The sequence below is a fragment of the Corvus moneduloides genome, chromosome 6 (assembly GCF_009650955.1).
Source record: "Corvus moneduloides isolate bCorMon1 chromosome 6, bCorMon1.pri, whole genome shotgun sequence".
Classification (NCBI taxonomy): Eukaryota; Metazoa; Chordata; class Aves; order Passeriformes; family Corvidae; genus Corvus; species Corvus moneduloides.
The window spans coordinates 58824865-58846587 of NC_045481.1; the positions used below are offsets into that span (position 1 = coordinate 58824865).

The 21723-nt window shown below is 38.7% G+C and overlaps 1 protein-coding gene across 3 annotated transcripts in view; it reads right to left on the reverse strand.

Annotated features, from left to right (window-relative positions):
• ANO3 (anoctamin 3) overlaps positions 1–21723 on the reverse strand; it is a 205424-nt gene that overhangs the window by 127686 nt on the left and 56015 nt on the right. The window contains exon 1 of one of the 3 annotated variants that reach the window (XM_032111237.1): positions 10861–11010. The exons of the other annotated variants lie outside the window; for them this stretch is intronic. The gene's annotated coding sequence lies outside the window, so the exon portion shown is untranslated. Of the gene's footprint in view, positions 1–10860; positions 11011–21723 lie in introns of those variants that run through there. 3 annotated transcript variants of the gene reach the window in all.

A 21723-nucleotide genomic window follows, 5' to 3' on the forward strand; every position in this document is an offset into this window, starting at 1 on the left:
CATAAAAGGGGGAGAAAAGGAATACCTTAAATTTTTAAGGATGTAAAACAAAAGTGAATATAATATTATGAATAGCTGGCGCTAAAGGGATTGCAAAAATTGTAATCTGGAATTAACCCATTTCACTTAATATGAAGACCCCACCTATTTATTTTTTTTCAAATTTTCCTGAAGCACAATTCAGAACAGTAAAACTTGACTAAAAAGCCCACTCTAAACACCCAGCAGAGTGTGTGGACTTAGTGACCAAAATCAAAAGGTGCATGAATGATGTTGACCCAGGAAAAAGTTGCTCAAATAGTAGACTAAAATTTAACCAAGAAATATAGCAAGGTTTTAGTAAATCAACCACAGTAGATGGATCAGCCATATCAGGACTTCAGAAATAAAGATGTATCAATCCTTGAGATTTGCTAGTCTAATGTCTGTTTGATTTTGAGTTATTTTATGAATATTGGTCTGCAGCCAAAATGTCTACTAAAGAACTTTATTTCATTTCTATACACTTCCAGCCATCACAGCCAACATGCTCTCAATCCAATAGCTATCCCTAACAGGAGTCATGCTGAAGAAGACAATGAGACCAGTTGCTAACAGAATTCCAAACCATTTCTCACTGTGCCGGTTTGGCCAAATTTAGAAATACATCCTCTGAGAGAAGGCAGGTTACAAACCACCCCTCCCCCACCCGGTTCAGGAGAAAAAAAGAAACTTTTTCCTCAAAGGAAAGTGAAAGAGATAAAAACTATTTATTTAACAAACACATGGGAAAACGAAAATATGCTAAATAATAAAATCTCTTGCTGTGGAGAAAAACCTGGGAAAATGTTAGTCCTCCCTTTGGTCTCCTTCCTCCTCGGAGCTGGGACTTGGCCCCAGGCCAGGCCCTCTGTGCTCGGTGGAAAGTTCGCCAGATGTGTTCTGATATTGATGCAGTCCAGCAGAAAAAGGGAAAAAATCCGAAATTCCAGAAAAAAAACAAAAGTTCAACTCTCCGTCTCTCTCCGGAGAAAAAGAAGAAGCTGAAAAACTGACCGAAAGCTGGCTGGAAAAAAAACCTGCTTCCTCCCACTCCCGCCGCTGCTGCTAGAAACCAGAGGAGTCTGTATCTCTGTGTCCTCGAAACATGAAAACAAAACTGCAAAACTGCTTTGAAGAAGTTTCCTCCCCCCTCTCAGGCTCAGTTTAAAGGCATAGAAAGGCACAAAATTAATTTCTGGGCATGGGGCAGCAACAGGGGATACACATCACAAAGTCACCCCAAGACACTCACTGTCCACTCTTTTCTTCATTCCATCATATAGGCAAATCGTTACATCAAAATGACAGCTAAAATCTGCCTTTCTATAACAACTTATCAAGACTACAAAAATGGGTCCAAAATTTTATGTGGTGCTATGACAAAACTTTATCATGCTCCTCTGGATTCATATTGTGTAGGTTTCTAGCTAGACTAAATACTAATAGTTCTTGCTGCCACCACCCATAAAATTTTTTTTTTCTTGGTTGAAGATAATGAGCCTGAACACCTCTATAATTAATTATCTTTTGTCAGAAATACTTTCATAAAACCTTAACTAAAGCATGAAATTATTTATACATATATATATAAATTAATTTCATGCAAAATTTACTTAGTGTTTGGGGTTTATAAAAAACTTCTTGTTCTTCTACAGGATATAATATAATGTTTACAGTTAGATATGCAAACACCTGTCATTAATATGAAATTAGTGTAAGTAGCAAGATTGTCCTAGTGCTTCTTTCTCTGCAATTCTTTTGTCCATCACAAATAATAGATTAGAGTAAAATAAAGAAAGTAGCAGGAACAGGAACAGAACTTCTTAATAAATTGCCAAGGTTGATAAACTATTTGAAAGAAACATAACCTTAAAGAGAGGAAAAGAAACAAAGTGTATAAAGTCTCTTTTCAAGTACACTTGAAGAAAAATCTTAATGATATATTAATTCTAAAGCAATGTTCAGCTGACAACCATTTCTGAGCATCAGCACACAAAGCAATGACAAACCATGATTTACAAGACCTGACAACTATTTTCTAATTATTTATATTTATAGATGTCTGGTTTCACTTCATGAGCCATGAAGAACACTTCAAATGGAGGAAAATAAGTGTCTTCCAAGTAAAACAAAAAAGTTGCCTTCAATTTTATTTTTTGTTTCCATATCTGGAAGGTTTCTTAATAATTTGTAATGATGCTGCCCTGGCTAGGCTGCCAAGAGCATACCTATGGACCTTTCTGCTTTTCCTGTCCTTCCATCCACAGATGCTGCAGGCTGTCTTTTGTTGCAGTCAGGTCATTACATTACACCAAGCCTTCGAAGGCCCTTCAGAGGGACTGAACCTTTTGCAGGGGAAGGAGGGCAAATGGAAGACTAATGAAAAGGCAGCTGCAGAGCTGCCTTTTCATCAGCTACTGTGTTTCCAAGGCTATCTAAAGTACCACCTGAGAATCTCCAACCCTGGGGATGCCCAGTGACAGACAACAGGAATTACAGAAATTTTCAGCTGCAAAACAGAGCTTAAAGACTAACTAGCAAATTAGATAAAAGAATATAAAACTACAGACACAGGATGCTAAACATAGCTGGAACCAGTGGATAAACAGATAATGAGGAACCTAAGTGGTTTTTGTGGCAAAGTTATGTAACAAGAAAAAACAGCACATGCCCTAGGAGAAGTTTAAGGCAAGGTCACCTAAAATTTTGGGAAATCTCAGTGAATATGACCACCAGAGACCCCTTTAGACGACCCCCTAAGATCATAAAAGGACTTCCAGTAAGGGACAGAGGCATGTAAATTGGTTCTAGGAAAAGTGATGTTTATGTATTAGCTAGGAAGTACATTGTAATGAATATGCATGATCATGATGGAATAAATACCTTGTTGTGACACACATTCAATTAGAGGAGATATCCTCTGAATGTGTCCAGTCCAAAGAATGCCTGCTTTCTAATATTCAAATTGTGTTAAAAAATTTATTCTTCATCAGATTTCGGTATCACCAGGACATCAGCACAGTAAAAGCAGTTTAAAGATGACGGCTGATTTGCACATTCTGCTTCTGCCTTAGGAGAAAGTGTAATGCCTTGGGCATTATGAAAGAGCATCAAACTTCTTGGTTAATATTATAAGCTTCAACACGTAGAAAACTACCACTGCCAGAGAGAAACAAGCTGGGAAGAGCTCCCTAGTCTCACCAGAAAAAAAGAAATTTAGATTAGATTAGAATGGAATGGAATGGAAATACAAAATAATTTCAGTTTGAAGGGGCCTACAGTGATCATCTTGTGTGACCACTGCCTGACCACTTCAGGGTTGACCAAAAGTTAAAGTATGTCATGAAGGGCATTGTCCAAATGCCTCGTAAAAACTGACAGGCCTGGGGCATTGACCACCTTTCTAGGAAGCCTGTTCCAGTGTTTGACCACACTCTCAGAAATTTGTCACCCTCCTCTTTTGACATGAAAATGGATGGACATCCCTAATGATCCCACTATGGTATTAAATTAATCATTTAGCATTACAGTTATAAAATTTTATAATCATTGATAATTCTTAATATTTCTCTACAACAACAAAAAAAAATAGAGGAAGGTATAGAAGAGTCATGCTAACCATACCTAGTATGGTTAAGGCAGGGCATACAGATTCATTATTGGAGCAAAGCAGAGCTTCACCTTACAGAAAATTAAACCCTTCCCTATGTGTGAGGCATCTTTGTCGTACTTCAGTACAAGTAAGTTAAGAGAGCAACAAAAAAGTATGTATGCGGACAGGGTAATCATGGTATCAGGTTAAGCTAAGGCATGGGGTTTTTTTGGTATGCAGAAGTGTAAAAATGGAATGGGATGGAGAATTTTACATTCTAGAAGTAACCTATAAAGAGGATTTCACTACAAAGGAGTATCTGTGAATCTTTATGAAATTGTAGTATTATATGAAATGAAAGTGTCAGACAAGAAAGCAGCTCATTCTCATAAATATGCGTATATTATTATTATACTGCTTGAAGTTTTTTTCATTTTGACATGTCCAGAACTAATATTTTGAAGAATAGTCATAAAATTTGCAAGGAGCATGACGAAATGTGGGACAACAAATCATTTATTTGTATATTTATTTGCTCTAACAAAAACATACAATACTATAAACTTGCCGAAACAAAATCCTCTTGCCTTTGAAATGGTACTAACAACATGCCAAGCACAAATAGAATACAACCTCTCCAAACATAGTAAAGATTTAACTCTATTTCCAAATAGTGAAGGGAGAGACAAGGATAGATAACAATTTCAGTGTTTGAATTTTAAGAGAGAGTTTCTGTTAACTTCTATTGCTTAAATAAAAGCATGAAAAGAATGCAACAGAAATCGTTATCCTAAAGGATAAGGAGAGCTACATACCTATAAGCCAAAATCAAATGGCAGCCAACTAAAAATCAATCAGCAATTGGTTCTATGGAATGATTATTTTTCATGCCTAAGACATTGGGGTAAGTTTTCTTTGCCTAAAAGACAACAGGGAAAAGAAGGAAATAAAGAAAAAGAGAAGTAACAAGATGCTATTACACAAGGGAGAGATGAAGGAATGACAGGCGTTTTGGAGAATACCTTTTACATGTTCCCTGTTCAAAAAGTGTTTTAGATTTTGACTACTGTAACAAGGGACAAATTAACTTTTACAAATGCTTGCTAGGAAGCAATTCAATAGAAAACATTCCTTTGATAGTGTAAAACTTTCATATTCTTTCCTTGTGCTTCAGCTGAAAGCTCTGCAGCTGTACCCACAATTCTGCTTTCTTACTCCTTCAGGTAAAATAGCAAAAGAAATAAGAATACATTCTAGAAAAGAAAAAAAACATAGAATCTCAACTTCATTCTTTGTCCTTCTTTTTCTTTCTTTTATGTAAAAGCAATTATTTTGCCTTATTACATGAAATTTGGGTGGTGGTTATAAAAGTAAAACTGCCTTCCAATGAGAACTACATTTCTACTTACACCATTAAAAAAACCCCAAAATTTCCCAAATGAATCAATTCACCAAATGGATTTTCAACCCTGATACTGAATTAATACCATAATACTAAATCTGACCAACTGCTTAGATTCAGCTTCAGATAAAATAAAAAATTAATCTTACTCGATATTTGCAAAGAAACCAAGAGATTAAACATCTTCTGCTGCAGTGATTCCAGCTGTCTCCACAATCTTTCCACTTTTGATTTCAAAAGTTTTTTCAAGTTGGGAATTACATTTTGCTGATTGGAAACCTTTGCGCATTATCATCAGAAACACTGTATCACAAGAACTGTTCATTTTGATTACTTTCTTGCTGGACTAGTTACTGAAGCATAAATAGTGATGACAATGAAAATAAATATTACCTATCTTACCAGAGAAAAAACAACCTTATAGGAGTATCTTCTTAAAACAAACCATAAGCACCATGCTTTCCTGTGATATTAATACAAAATTTTAGTGAGGCAGTTGCAAAAGATCAGCTTTCTATTCTACATTTCTGACTGCATTTTGAACTAGGCTGTGCATAATGTTACATATGTGGCCTATAGCAACTAGCCTGAAAAAAAAAATAACATATTTCCTTCAACTGATTTAAAATCCGCTTTTTCTGATACACATAAATGATGGAAATCACCCATTTTTTGTCTGAAAATTATTTTATTTAAATTGAAAAAAAAAATCATTTGCTTCTATTTTTAAGTTAAAGAAAAAGAACTTCTAAAGTAAAAATATCAGATAAAAGAAGCCTTCAGTGTGCTGCTACTCTAAAATTTTAAATTCATAAAAGCTTCTCTTTTTGGTAGAAAAAAAATTGGCTGAATGAAAAATCATTTGTACTTCCCCATCTTTGTGAAACCAGATTGGAAGAAGGCAGTGCAAGAAAGCTCACATTTAAAGAACTGAAATTTTCTAGGAGATCTTCAGTCAGGATCAGAGGACAGAATAGTTACTGAATGCAGATAAGCAGATTTATTTTTGAATGCTTAATAAATAGAATTTCAAAGTAGATGTATGATACTCTCTGAATTCACTGAATCACAGTCATAACAATGGATGTTACACGTGATTTGGAAAGTCCATTCCATATATTAAATGTTGGATTTATTAAAATCGGATCAAGTGAAATCCTGATCTGGACTTGAAAAAGATATACGAAATAAAATTCTTCTAAAACTCCAGTAAAGTGATGGCTGTTCAATAGAATCAATGCTAACATTAATAATTAAGAACAGTTGAGTACAAAGTTTTCCTTTTCTTTCAAACATAATTAATAAATGATTAACTACAACTTTTGGTTTAGTCATTAATATTCTCTTAAGTTATTTGAATCCTGGGGTGATTCACAGACATTAATAGAATAGCTTACTACTGCTTACAGCTTTTAATTAATTATTTTAAAAGATGAACTTTAAAAAAAAAACCAAAAAAATATGGCAAGTAAAAAGTTTTGGGGGAAAAGAAAAAAACCCACCAAAACACATTTCTTGTGGAAAAGCTTTAGTATGCAATTTTGCCTTGCATCTAAAGACACCTACATCATCTTGGTTTGCACACCAAGGTAAACAACAATGGTAACAGACACACATCTCACATCCTCTTGGGGCTCATCAGCTGCTTTTTGTTCTAGTCCTCTTTTAGTACATCAGTTGCCTTCAATTTTTTCCAAAGCTCTATCTGTAAACGCTGCACATTTCTATACTTTCACACCAGGAAGGTGCCCACTTGCCCTAAGAACTTAGTTTTTCTTAAGTACTGAAATCGCTGCTAGTCTGATTCCTGACTGACAAATTGTCACACTGATGGAAGAGTCTGCCCTTAGTGTTTTTTCACTCCCAGCAAAAAAAAACCCAAACCTTTGAAAGGTTGCTTTAGGGAGGGTAACGATTTATTCTCTTTTTTTTTTGCTACTAGTAGGACACATTAGTTGATTATAGATATTTTATTGAAGGCAACTTTTTAGGCCCAATTCATTCAGTGTGTTGGGTTAAAGGCAAATTAAAATAGCACAGCTACAGTTGGTGATCTGCCCTTCTTTGAGTCATCTATGCCTATAAGATCTTCCAAGTACAGCCAGGATTCCACATTAGAAGGCATTCAGTATTTGGTGCCTTGAAATGTTTCACAGATGTCCGGTTACCTATTCAAATACTTAATGAGCTTTTGCTTCTCAAGACAAACCACTCCAGCAGCCAAACCATTCACCATTCACACCAACCAACAGAGCCCATGCATACTTCTTTTGAACAGTTTCCTCCTCACTTTGCTGGTGAAACCAACAAAACAATTTAATTAAATTTAATTTAATTTAGAAATTAACGGCAGTGGCTATTTGCTATAATAATTGACATTGCACCATTCAACAGGTTGACTCCCAGTGGTGTAAGCAGAGGAGACCTTGCAGAAACAAAGGCTGATTCCTTCTTGAGCTACTTCAACATGTGTGAAGCTAGGAGGTCATGGGAAGAGATTACTCCTCTCTAGTTGACTCTCCTGCAGCCACATCTCAAACAGCATCCAGCTTTGGGGTGTTCCTAATGAGTAACATAGAAAATAAAAACTTTCAGTTCCCCTGAAGCTGCTGAATAGCGCTTCAAGACGAATTAGCAAAAAAGATAGAAGGATGCAAAGGTATGCACACAGGATGATAACTATAGCTGGAAACAGTGGAGAAATAGATAAAGAGAACTACAGTGGGTTTTTTGGCAAGTTATGTAACAAGAAGCAATAGCAGATGCCCAAAGAAAAAGTTCAAGGAAAGGTTGCCTGTAATATCGAAGCATTCAGTGAACACAACCACCAGAGATCCCTTTAGAGGACCCTCCAGGGCCATTAAAGGACTTCCAGTAGGAGGCATATGCATGCAAATCAGTTCTAGGAAAGTGATGTTTATGTATTATCTAGGAGGTACATTGTAATGAATATGTATGATTATGATGGATAAATACGTTGTTGTAAAGTCCTGTCACACACATTAGATTAAAGGAGATAGTCTTGTAACATGTCCAGCACTGATAAAGAACGCCTGTTTTATAATGCTTTAAATTGTGTTAGAAAGTTTATTTTCCAGCCGATTTCAGTATCACCTCTGTACAAGACGCCTCAACATCCTGAAGGCAGTCCAATGGAGGGTGACAAAGATGGTTAAGAAGCTAGAGGGCATGGAACAGGAAGAGCAGCTGGTGAAGCAGCACTTTACCAGAGCAGTCTAAGACACCACTTATCTGCACATCCCCTCTGAAGAAAACTCCCCTACCTTAAAAAGGGAGTTAAAGAGAGAAGGGAGAGATACATAGATGCCCAACAAAAAGACACCTGAGAATAGTGAGAAGATGCAACGTAGAAATTTTCAACTGGTCATAAGGGAACAATTCATCTCAGCAAGAGTGCTGAAATACAGGGACGGAGAAGACCATGGAACGGGTTTTCAAAACCTGACTGGATAAGGCCCTGAGCAATCTGACCTAGTTTCAAAGTTGGGCTGATGGAGCGGAGTTTTAATCTAGATGCCTCCAGAGACATTTTCTGACCTAATTTCTTATAAAGTTCTGGAAGCTTTCCTCAGAGTAAGAGAGTAAAGAGTTAAGCTAATACAGCAACTACAGCAGAATGAAAACAGAAGATTTTTTATTTATTCATGATGAAGGTTCAAAATATGGGAACAGAAGGGACAATAAGAAGTCAAAAATGGTCAAATATGAATCTCACAAATTCTGCAAACTAGCAGAGAAAAGAAGTAAGAAAATAAAAGATGCAAAAGAACAGAGACATCTTTTTGACACAACCATACCCACTTTTAAAGAGCCTCCTGAAAGAAACCTTTGCTATCAGATATCCAGCAAATTAATGGTGGCTGTTATTCGAAGTTCCACCTCTCAAACTACAAAGCTTAACTTCCATATCTATGAGATTAATACTGCAAGCTGATAAGGCAGATGATCTCTTTATACTAATAGTGTTTATAAGGGATATTTTACTGTTCAAGTATCTAATTCTTAATAGTATATATGCAAATTTATTTTTTAAAGGAAGCATAAAAAAAGTAAAGGTTTTATAGAACTGAAGAAATGGAAATTCTGAGCTGTTTCTCTACAACCTTCGGTTTTCCTAAGTAATCTATTGAGAAGTGCTGGTTTTCCTGCACTTTTTTACTAAAAATGTGGACATCCATTTCAGACAACTTGGCCATAGACAAATATATGTGACCTCTGCAGTTATAGAAGCATGCAATACTCCAACTGCAACTACTCTCAAAGAAACAACACCTTCCAAATAGAGCAAGATGGCAATTGTATGCAAAAACCACCTGCTTACCAAGAAATTGCACTTCATGTAGAACAATCAGTTTCCCACCGTTACAGACTGAATCTTTGCATGACTTCCTGCAATGAAAAATGCACTATTTGTGGAAAATTTACTTTGCATCTTATATTCATTCAGGACATACAATCACAAGACTGTGAAACAGCTCTGTTCCTTAAGCAATTGTCACATACTTCCTAGTGCCATCCTCAAGACTTTCTTTCTCATGAACTAAAATTGATGCAACTCCTAACCTCCAATACAATTTTATAAAAAATTGACAAAGCAAATTTGCATTAAACTGAGAGAAAAATAAGAAGAAGATCACAAAACAATAATATTTTATAGAATAACGTTACATATGGTATTTTTGAGTGTTATTTCCTATTCTGAAGAGCACTATTTTTTCCTGCATTGGGAAAAAATATTATTGATGCCATGATGATTTTTTGCCTTTTCTTTTATACCCCTGTTATATCTTTTACAACTCCTGTATTCTTAGTGCTTTTTGCCTACATTCTTGGACTTTTTGTCAAGCTAAGAGACTAAACATTTTAGAAGCTTCGTAGGTAGGGATCAGAACGCCTCAGACACCAAGGTCCTCTCCACAACACATTTTGTAAACTAAGATAGAATGATCCAGGGGACGGTTCCTTGGGGAGGGGGGCTCACTCGAGCCTCCCACTGGGGAATCTTTGATAGATATGCTAATTAGTAAGACCTATAATGTTATACCAGATCTTTTGCGGGGTGTGCATTGCAGTGTGCATTAAGGTTTATTTGACCTGGACGTAGTGCACCTAAGGATCCTTAAAATAAATACCAATGTAAAATCCCTTTTTCCCTTCTAACTGTGTTTGACTCTTGATCTTAAGACCAAGGAAAGGCATCATTACCATAGATATAACTAGCAGGATTAGATCTTCTGCCCTTTCCCAGTCTCTCAAGCCTTTCTTTGCCCAGACCTTTCCTCCCTTCAGTTCAGGCTCTTGGATAGGAACCATCAGTATTTCAGTCTCCATATGCTTCTATAATGCAGTGTGATAGAGTATTTACTTATTGGATGCCCAGATTATTAGACTAATTTTAAAAAAAAGGAAAAAAAAAAAACACAGAGGGAAAGAGGGAGATTTTTTTGACTACTATCTTCAGATTTTTTTGACTACTATCGACGAATGGTAATTTTTGGTCAGATTCTTAGGTATTTTTTATTGTGAAAAATGAAAAATAAAAGCATATTTTACAAATCTGAAGAAAACTGGACCATCAGAGCTAAGTAACTTTAAAATTCACACAATCTGCAGGCAAAACAACACCCTAAAACTATACTGTTCTGTTGACAGATAATAAAGTTTTCTCATCAAATGTATTACTTTGGCTCACTTCTTAGAATACACCAATATGCAGTTATAATCTTATTAGTAACCCTGATACCAATACTTAGGAAAAATAAATTCTAAAAAAAAGCAAATTCTTATTAGTAAGATATAATTAAAAGCTTTTTTCAACACTTACCTCTAGAAGCTCACTTGTCCAGCAACGTCCAGAATTACTAGCAGAAAGCTTGCAATAGTAATAAAAGTTCTGATCTGCTACCTGACTAGTTTAAGCAAGTATTAAAAAAAAACCAAAAAAACCCACAGAATTGATAACTCAGTGTCTTGGGGTGACTTTATGATGTGTATCCCATATCGCTGCCCATGCCCAGAAATTAACTTTGTGCCTTTCTATGCCTCTGAACTGAGCCTGAGAGGGGGAAGGAAAAACTGAGCAAAACTTTCTCAAAGCAATTTGCAGCTTGTTCAAGGTCACACAGAGATAGCAGTTTTTTCCCCCAGCGGCGGCAGGGGAGCGAGGAAGCACCCGGCTTGCTGCTTTCCAGTCAGCTTTTGGCCAGGTGTTTCAGTTTCTTTTTCTCCGGAGAGAGACTGAGAGTTGAACTTTGTTTTTCCTTCCCTGGAATTCTGGATTTTCTCCCTTTTCTACTGGACTGCTTTCAACCTCAGAGCACATCAGGAGGACTTTCCACTGGGCACAGAGGGCCTGGCCCTGGGCCAAGCCCCAGCTCCAAGGAGACCAGGTTTTTCATCCACAGCAAAAGATTTTATTATTTAGCATTATTTTCCTTTCCCATGTGTTTGTTAAATAAATAGTTTTATCTCCTTCACTTTCCTTCGAGGAAAATTTATTTTTCCTGAACCTGGTGGGGGAGGGGTGTTTGTGCCTTCTCTCAGAGGATATATTTCTAAATTTGGCCAAACCGGAACATTCAGCAATTATTGTGTAGCATAAAATGCATTGTCATCCAATATTTATATCCCATTTTTAGGAAGAAGCATTTTGCAGTGACTTAGCAAAGTATAAAATGATATTTCAACAGAATCAGTGAGGAAAACCTTATTTCTACAAAAGATAGATCATGACCAAAAAAAATGAAGACATGGAACATAAGTGAAAGGAATGAGAGGGAGGTGTGTTTACAAACTGTGGGCCTGCTGGTAGGTAAAGCCAGATACTGATAGGTGAAAGAAGCAATGGGAGGAACCATAAATTCCATAGGAATTCCACTAATTGACACAGACTGTTGCTCATCCAAGGCCACACTAAATTCCTGGACTTAGAGAAAAAAAACAGAGACACAAAGTAAAACGGGGGCGAGGGGTGGAGCGGGGAATGCACATTACAAGGGGGGTCTGTATTAGGTGATTCAGGAAGTCTGTACCTCTCAAGTACCTCAGCCAGTAGGGAAAGAGAGAGGGTTAGGATAAAAAGGAGGCTGCATCCTCTAACAATTTGAGAGACCCTATGGGAAATGTCCCATGGCCACCTCTCCCTTTACTTAAATAGAGTTACAGAGCTCCTCTGTCTCCTTTTTGGACATAAACCTCTGACATCGTGGATTAATTTTTCTGACAAAAGCAAAGCAGCATAGGAAAGACACCACATAACCAAAACCACATTAATACACAGTTTCTAGTGGAAACTATATTCAGTAATCACCTAACAATAAGTAAACAAATGAAAATAGCAGCAACAAAAGGGAGTGTTGCCCCTCTCCCCTCCAGCCCTTCACCTCCTGAAAACAGTTTATTTCAAATGAAGAGAGAAAAAAGAAGAGGAAATTACCCTAATGAAGATAAAAGAGGCTAAAGTAAACCAGAAGTCTAATTAAATGCATTTTCCATGGAAGTATACACTTTGAGGATATTCTTGATGAAATCTATGAAATGTTCTGGACAAAGCTGCTGATGTGAATTCAGCTGTCATTATTTCTCTCTGCATAATAATACATAAGTAATGTAACAGTTGTGGTTTGAAGCTAGCATCCTTGTGCTCATCGCTGCTTCCTTTCCCTGAAGTATGGACACATATATCAGATACATAAAATATAAATGGATATTTGGCAGCTTGACAAGCATGCTGGAAATGAACTAAAAATCTCATAACTATGTAGAAATGGGTAATTTAAGGCCCCAGTGTCACACAAAGGATCCCCAGATGAGTGCAGCAGAAGAAACAGCTTCATATATTCAACATATTCACATATGCAAATTTACAAAAAATTTGACCTTCTTTTTAGCCACTTATTGCTTCCCTGTCTCTTCAGAAGCCCATGCAAGGGCTCCAGGAAGCACAAAATAACAGATACTTGTCATACACTGCTCCTACCATAGTCTTCTACACAAAATACTGGAAAGTTGAAAAGGAAATTGGAAAGCCTCAGACAGAGTTTAGCACTGGTTAAATGCTTTTCAGAATTAAAGGGATAGTTGTTTTGAAAGCACTTCTCTCTTCATTTTTTTTCCCTAAAAAAGGGAAAGGAAAAAATGCTGAATAGCCAGTTTAATCCATTACTTGATGCCTTGCTTTGCCTTCTTTCCATTCCAGGCTGCAAGAAATTTGAATTCCTTCTGCTTAGGCAGAAAAGACTGACAGGAAATACCTATGATGGCCATAGGTATGAAATTAATAATGTCTAATAGATTATACATGAACTAGATGATGGCACTAGTAGGCCCCTCAGACAACACTCCAGAACCAACATGCCAAAATTCGACAAAAAGCTGCAAGTGGCAGCCAAGATGGGAAACAGGCCAGCCAGACTGACGAACAGATCCTTGTCACCACAACATGAAAAATAATTTTGCTCTCTAAAGAAAACACTTCACTTAAAGTACAAGCATTTATGAATTCATATTTCAAAATTTTTTTATGCCTGAGATTGAACACAAGTCAATCTCAGGTTTACTTTGAGATTTCCCACAATATAAAGTAATAAAAAGTTGGAGATGGTCCTTTCTGACACCACAAAAAAATAGAAAGTTTTGCTTATTCCCTACCAACACATTATATTTAATTCAAAGTAATATCCTAAAAGGTATTTGTTTCATGCCTCAGATGTGGACAAACCTCTGACAGTCCAGGAGATAAAGATCAGAGTCAAAACTTGGAAGTACTATTCTCACCTTGATAGCCTATTCTCCTTATCCTTTTGGAGCATGGCTAAAGCAATCTTATTAATTCCTCTTCATCCACTATTTACATTTGCTAATGCAATACAGAAGACATCATTTCTTATTCACAGCTAATAAAAGCATAATCCATAAAAGTAAATCCAATCAGAATCTCCAGTACATGCACTGTAATCCTACTGTTATCAGTGAGGGTTTTTGGGGCTTCTGTGCAGACTACATCCACTAGACCTTTATGGCAAAGTTTTATTTAAGTTCAAGTATGCTCAAGATAGTTATCAAATCAATCACTGTGAAATATCTTTGAGTCCAACTACACTTCAGGAAGGACAGCAGAAATGAGAACTACTTTTTTATGACAGGTTGTTTTTCCACCCTGTTTTTCCATTTTATTTAGATACTGGATTTCTGAAACAAGAACTTCAAAGTCCTGCATATCCTGACAGTGTGAATTATTAACAGGAACATGTTTCAGCATCTTTTTACTACTCATTTGTAGGTACAAAAATGCTGTTAGTGAGGATCTTCTTGTTATTTTCTAAGTCCGTGAAAGATTTTTCTCTCTCACAGAAGAGGTAGCAGGGAATGTAAACAACCAAGCCACCTGCAACCTTGGAAAGTCTTGTTTACGGTATAGTAGAAAATATTTTGATAATGGATGTTTTAGGATTTTGGCCAATCACCCCCAAGGGGTGGCTGGTCCTTTGTCCAATTAGGCTATGAAGAAAAAAGTCTATAAAAGGTTTGTAAAATAATTAAATAAATGAATCTTGCTGCACAATTCCTGCCTGCTGGATCTTCTCCTCCTCCTCCTCTCTGTGGCTGCGGGACACGGTGATATACCGTAGGAACCAGGCCTGCGGTAATACTCATTCATTAATTCATGCATTCATTCCTCTAGACTATTTTTGTTTCTGAAAGTCCTTCTCCTCCATTTTTTAATGAACTCTGTGTATGAAGGCACTTCACAACAGCAAGAGACATGGACTGGTGCTTGGTGAATGTACAGAATCTGCTTATAATGTAACCACGTTATCTGGAAAATCCTTGCTTTTGCATAATACAAAAATCTTCTGTAGTGGTTGTAAATTGATGATCCTAAAGCATCTTGATTTCTCTCTCCCTGAAGTCATTCCTCCTCTAACACGTCATTTACAGTCTTCGACCCCTACATCCAGTGATATCTCCTGGATGCTTAGGCAGGAACTCTCCAGTCTGTAGAGAGCAGAGAGCTGCTGACAGGGTTCCATAGCTTTTACATCTTTAGTTTGCAGTTGCTTCAATGATACATGCACAAACACACTATCTACCAATGGTCCTCAGGAGACTACATGACTTGTACTGAAGCTTGCAGCTTGCCCAAGTCAAAATTCAGGACCAACTCTGGGTGTAGCCATGATCATATAACAAACACATCTATAAAAGATGGAACTAGGGGCGCCTATTCAGGTCTAAATACATATTTTTAAGAAATTATTAAGAATTATTAAGAATTTTCTGGTAAACAGACCTGTTTTTAAAATGGTTTAGGTACTAAGGGTCAACTTTTTAAAAAATTCCAAAACCTTGCAAACAGCATTAGGTACATGACTCCTAGCAACTCCTGTTAGATAGCCAAGTGCTATCAAAAGCCCTGACAGAGCACTCACCTGCACCTTTGAAAAATCTTTTAGAAAATTTGATTGTGTGTCGGGGTCCCTTCCCCCCTGCCATGTAGCCCTGGGAGAGGAGCCCTAGAGGGGAGACATGGGGTTTCCCTAGCCTCAGTCAGCCTCGTTCCCCATTGGTTGGTGTTCCCCTGCGCGGGCAAGGACCCTCTGGTCCCGTGACTGTAACTGTTCCTCAGCAGATCCTCAGTCATGCAGCTGGGAAAATAAACATCTCTGAAACATCTATCAAGAATCGGTCCATATATATTCTTTTCCACTGGCCTCCTTGTTTGATACATCGTGTTACAGAATCCCCACTGTAACAAATGGTAGGGAATTGCGAGCAGAACGATCCCCGATCCCTAAGCGACTGATGTGTGAGTAAAGAAACTCTGGATTCCTCTTCTTGTTTTTGTTTTGCTATTCCATATCTAAACTATGGAGGAACCGTGGAAAGACTCTTGGCTCTCAGAGCCGCATATGGACATTTATCTTAAAATTGAAAAGATTCTTGAACAACGATTTGTAAATTTTAGCTAAATTCAAGCTCAAAAGGAACTGAAACACTTCCTGGCATGGTTGTTTAAGAACTTTTTGTATGTTTCTTGGGATTTAATTCTTACCAAAGACTTTTGGAACACGGTTTGGACACAGTTAATTTTTGAGTCAAAATATATGCCAATGGAAGAATATTTTCGTGAATATTATTTAATTACCGAGACTGTTGAGCAATGTCAGCTGTGTCCTGGCGAAGGGAAGCCTTCCTCAGAGTCCGTCCGACCCAGGCCACATGGACCTAGCCCTCTCCGAGCAGCAGCGAGGCAGTTCCCGTGCGCGGGCGGAGCCACGTGAGCTGCAGTGTCGGCAGTGGAGCGAGGCGCGGCGGGAGCGGCGCAACCCAGCGGTGCCCGCCCAGCCCCTCGCAGCGCGTGGTGGAGCGAGCCCCGTGAGCACCTGACCGAGAGAAGCGGCAGCGCAGCCGAGAGCAGAAGCGGCGGAGCGCAGAGAGCGGAGCAGTGCGGCCCAGCCCAGCCCACACAGCCCTGAATGCGACACCAGGAAGAGCACGCAGGCACGAGCAGCTCCAGCGGCCCCAGCAGCACTAGCGGCCCTGGCAATTCCAACACGGGAGCAAGCAAAAGAGAAAGCAAAAATGCAGCGAGACAGAAAACAGCAGCCACTTGGAAAAAGGAAAAAATCACCGTAGGTAAAGTTTTAGGAAAAGTAAAATGGTATAATGTTAAACAAAATTATAGTTTTATAACAAGATGTGACAAAGAACTGCTATTAAAAAGAATAACCCTGAAAAATACATCCCAAGCTTGGGAGATGGAGAGGTGGTGGAATTCAAAATTGTACAAGGTAGAAAAGGGTTACAAGCAGCAGAGGTCACTGGGCCTGATGGTGTTTCTGTAAAAGGCAGTATATATGCTAAAAATCGTAGTCATGTTAGACAATGACTCCATTGTAGGCCCCCCCTACGGTATCCCTTTCCTAATCCCACCTTTCCCTTTTACCCTATATCCTATTACCCCCGGTGTATTCCCAATCCGTTTTTTCCTCCATGGTTTCCCTCACAAAACCATACCTTTGCCAATTGTTTCCCCAAAAATCCCTTTCCAATGCCGAGTGGGGGATTAAAGGGGGAGGGAAGAAATTAAACCCTCTCCTGCCTTAGTTTCCCGACTGCATGCCCGGAGAGTCCTGTCTCCCTTCTGTCAGCCTGAAGACGTTCCGGAGAATCTGTTTGGACATTTAAACACTCAGGAGGGTGGCTTGTTTTGTTTTGAAACCATTCTTGTTATGTTTATCCAGTTGTTTTCAATGTTAAGTTTTAAATCTCTTTTGTTAAAAATAAACGGGTGAAATGTTGGGGTCCCTTCCCCCCTGCCATGTAGCCCTGGGAGAGGAGCCCTAGAGGGGAGACACAGGGTTTCCCTAGCCCCTGGTCAGCCTCATTCCCCATTGGTTGTGTTCCCCTGCGCGGGCAAGGACCCTCAGGTCCCGTGACTGTAACTGTTCCTCGGCAGAGCCCGGGCCATGCGGCTGGGGAAAATAAACATCTCTGAAACATCTATCAAGAATCGGTCCATATATATTTCTTTTCCACGGCCGTCCTTGTTTGATATGTGTGTTACAGAATCCCCACTGTAACAATTGTGAACACTTCTAAGTCCCTCAAGTGTGACATTCCTCAGTGGAATTTCAGCTAAATAATTTTGAAAATACAAAATTTTTTCTCTGGAAAAGATCAACATTCAGAGATATACAAATGTTTATTGAATGCTTAATATACATCAAAAGCAAGCTTTTACAATATATAAAAATACTTAAAAAATATAATTAAATGTATCAACAAAATGCAAGTTTTCTCCACAAGAGGAATATAAGCCTTCAGTCCTCTTCACTGAGACCATTCAAAATCCAGCAGTACTTTTTGCCATGTTTCAACTCTGTAATACAAATCCAGAACTATTTTCTGTGAGACCAAATGGTAATGCATAGGTCTTGAAGTTTCTTGCACAGGTCACCTGAAAGAACCAGCTTCTGCAGAATATTCAGACATACAGATTTTGCATTTAGATGGTACTGAATTTCTCTTGCCGAAGTGTTTGGCTCTATGCACGCATACATACACCCACAGTACCACCTTCTTCAAAATTTGAACTTTGTCACTCTAAGTTACTTTGTCCCCTTTCTTTTAGCAAGGGAATTTGGAAGCTGGTGCTGCTGAAATGGCTTTATGTGAAAAGGGCTCTGTTGTGATATCTGGAAATCCCTGGTGTACAGTCCTACTTCAGCATGACCAACTAAGGAGTGCTGCTTACACAGAGAAGTCTGCTCATTATGCTTAAGTCTGCTTTCACCAACTGGTATTGTTTTATCTATCTACTTACCCACCCACTTACCATTTCCAGATCTCTTCATCAATACACACCTATCTATATCTGGGGTTTTTTAATTTTTTGTGCATGTGTTTTAAAAATTCCTCCCTATGATCTCTCAACTCATTCAAAAATGCTGGAAACTCTTAGGATTGCCTGCTTCTCCCAATATTTTCTCTGTTTGATCCCCTCTTCTTTTTTGCTGCTACTTTCTCATACTATTAAGTTACTTTTAAAGTAACCACACCAAAAAGGAAGCTAAAGGACTGTCTTGGAGGTTAGGATTTTTTCTTTTTTTTTTTTTTCTTTTCTTTCTCTCAGGGAATTTTCTCCCATTTGTTGCCTAAGAGACAAAGAATGTGGCTGGGAGAAGGAGGAGGGGGAAGGGTGCAGTTGGCTACCCTCCTAGCTGGGGGGCTTTCTCTTGGGAAGTGCAGAGATACCAGGAGATTTTGGCTGTGGGGTGAGGGGCCTGGGCTCAGCTCCTTGCTTTGTCTCGCTCTTGAGACTGGAGGGGAACAGTCAAGTTGCTGCTACCACAACTAGAATTTGCTACCACCACAGAGTCCAGCCCTTTACTGCTTCTCATACTATGGGTGAGCCTTTGCTTCTAAGAGTGACCGTTGAACTGGAACCTTTTTTCAACACCTGATCTCACTGCAAAGGACCCCCACCATCTATTCAGGTGCCTCAGGGAAAAGCCAGGACCCTGACCTCCAACTCCCTCCAAAGGGAGCGTCTCCCAGCTGCTTGTAGGAGCCTGGCTGCTGCTGCCCAGCCCCACTGTTTTCTGCTGCTGCTTCAGGTTTCTCGATACACTTCAACCCAACACTCCCTGCCTGCCAGGACACTCCTTGGTTTCTGATAAGGCTGCAGAGTTTCTGCTACATTTTTTTGCCACCCCAGGTGTGCTGCCTCTGCCATTCCAGCTGCTGCTCTGAGGTTCCTGCTAGAGCCCATTTTGCCATCTGGAGGGGCACCGGGACCAGCTGCCCCTGTGGGTTTGTAGATGAAGCCCCTTTCCTATCTCTCTCGCCTGCCTGCCCACCATCACCCACTTACAGAGAGGCGGCCGAGCTTGCGCCACAGCGCCCCCTGCAGGCGCGGGGGAATCATCGCTCCCGCCCTGCCCGGCCGGGAGCCACCAGCGCCCCTGCCGGCTGTGAGCAGAACTGCACCCAAGGGGAAAGGGCCTGACAGCCGACAGAAGGTTGTTACTGGGCTTCTGGTTTTGTTTGCTGTTGCTGCCTGTGGTGTTGTTTGTTTGTCTTGTTATACATATATATATATGCACTAGTAAAGAACTCTTATTCCTTTTCCCATATCTTTGCCTGAAAGCCCTGTAATTTCAAAGTTATAGTAATTTAGGGGGAAGGGGGTCACATTTTCCATTCCAAGGGAGGTTCCCACCTTCCTTGGCAGACACCTGTCCTTTAAACCAGGACAGACAACAAATGAGCCCACAGCTATAAAAAGACTTTGTCCTCCCACAAAAAAAAAAAGTATTAATTAAAAGCACTAACTAGTGCTATTATTTGTGTATTGAATCAGAAAGATAACAGAATGCAAATATTATATACATTAGACCTTTTGGATTATAAAGACATACTATTGATGAAGCTACTAAACAAATAAACAGTAAGGAGTAAGGAAATTCTTGAGCAAGAGTAATTCTACTGAATCCGACAAGCAGAGAATAGAATATGACAGTTCAAACGTATTCTAACTCCAGAGCTTGCCATCATCACAGGAGATATCTGGAGCATACGTGACTAGCTACAACTCTTGCACAACTGTGATGTACTTATAAATTTTTCAATGCAGATTTGAGCAAACTCTAAATTCCTTTGTTTGTGCATCCTTCTTGTGGTAGGGGGCTACACAGGAATCCAGTAAGAACAACAGACAAGAAGCAACAAAACATGTATGGCTTCGTCCTATGTTGTTACTAAAGAAATCAATGAAAACCATATGGCAATTTGTTGTTCAAAAGGGATTTCTGCAGATACTCCTCAACCTACACTTCCTTTTCCTGAGTTACAGATGGAATCTACTTCAGCATGCTTTCACAGTACCTTTTTTCCCCCCTCAGAAGACCCTACCTTTAAGCAGATCAAACCATTACATGATAGATGTCGCTATTTGCCTGATGTGTGAATATTAGACATGGTGCAAAAGGACAACTTAAGGTACCAGTTTCTTCAAAACCTCATTTAAATACTCATATGTACTGTGAATGAAACCGTGACCTCACCAGTCAGACAAATGAACAATTCCTCCCTTAAGTAACTGCATTGGCTAAAAGCCCTCACAAGCCAGATGATAATCCAAATTGAGGCAGACTCAGAATCTCTTTCTGAGAAAACAATGATGAATTTGTATTCATTGTAGCTCAGAGTTGTTAAAACATATTGCTGTACACTGCAGCTTGGTTTTGAGTCACACCTGTCTCTGATAAATAATCTACTGTAACATATGCTGTAGAATATATAGAACTGACCTAATTCCAGAACAAGTTTGGTAAAGATTTGTAACCTGGGTAACCACATGTATAATGTTTTCTGCAAACCTCATTGCACGTTTGACTCAAGACAACACAGACACTCTCTTCAGCTTAGACAGGCCAAAGCAGAAAGCAAGTAATCTTCATGTTGCTCAGCAGACTTGTGAATTTAGCATAGCTACTTTCTGCTATCACACTATGTCTAAAATATGGATGGCTATTTTTTTCATTAATTTCCCAGTACTACCGAGCCATCTCCATTAACTGTAATGCAAGGCTCTTGGTACTATTAGCTAAGACAATGTTTCAATTTCTCATAGCTGTTAGAACTTTAAAATACCTCTAATAAAAAATATGTTGACTAGTGCTGATTTTGCTGCAAGACTTTACAACAAAAACTGATATATTCAAAATACTACTACAACAGAACATAAACTGGCAGGGCTGTTTAATTTATCATACTCATTTATCAGATTTCAAAAATGACAAAAAGCAGAATAAATAAATCAAAATATGAAGGCAGATAAGGAACCTGCAATTTTGTGGTGATACCCAATGAAATATAACTGATGAGGGTTCTAGAGAAAATGAGTGGTGGCGAGGGTTGCCTATTTTCATAGGTCCTTATTCAGGAAATTTTGAAAAGCTGTGGAATAGGTACAAGGCTTGTCCATAGATACTACTATATCAAGCTATACTTAAATCAGAATGTAGGAAGTTAATGCCTAGACATCTAATCACAGCATTATCATCTGTATCCAGATACAGTTAAGCGACATCTCAAAATTTTCTGATATCCTTGGCTTTCTCATTTAAAATACTCATTCAGTGAAAAAAAAGAATTATATTTGACTCATTTCTACAGCACT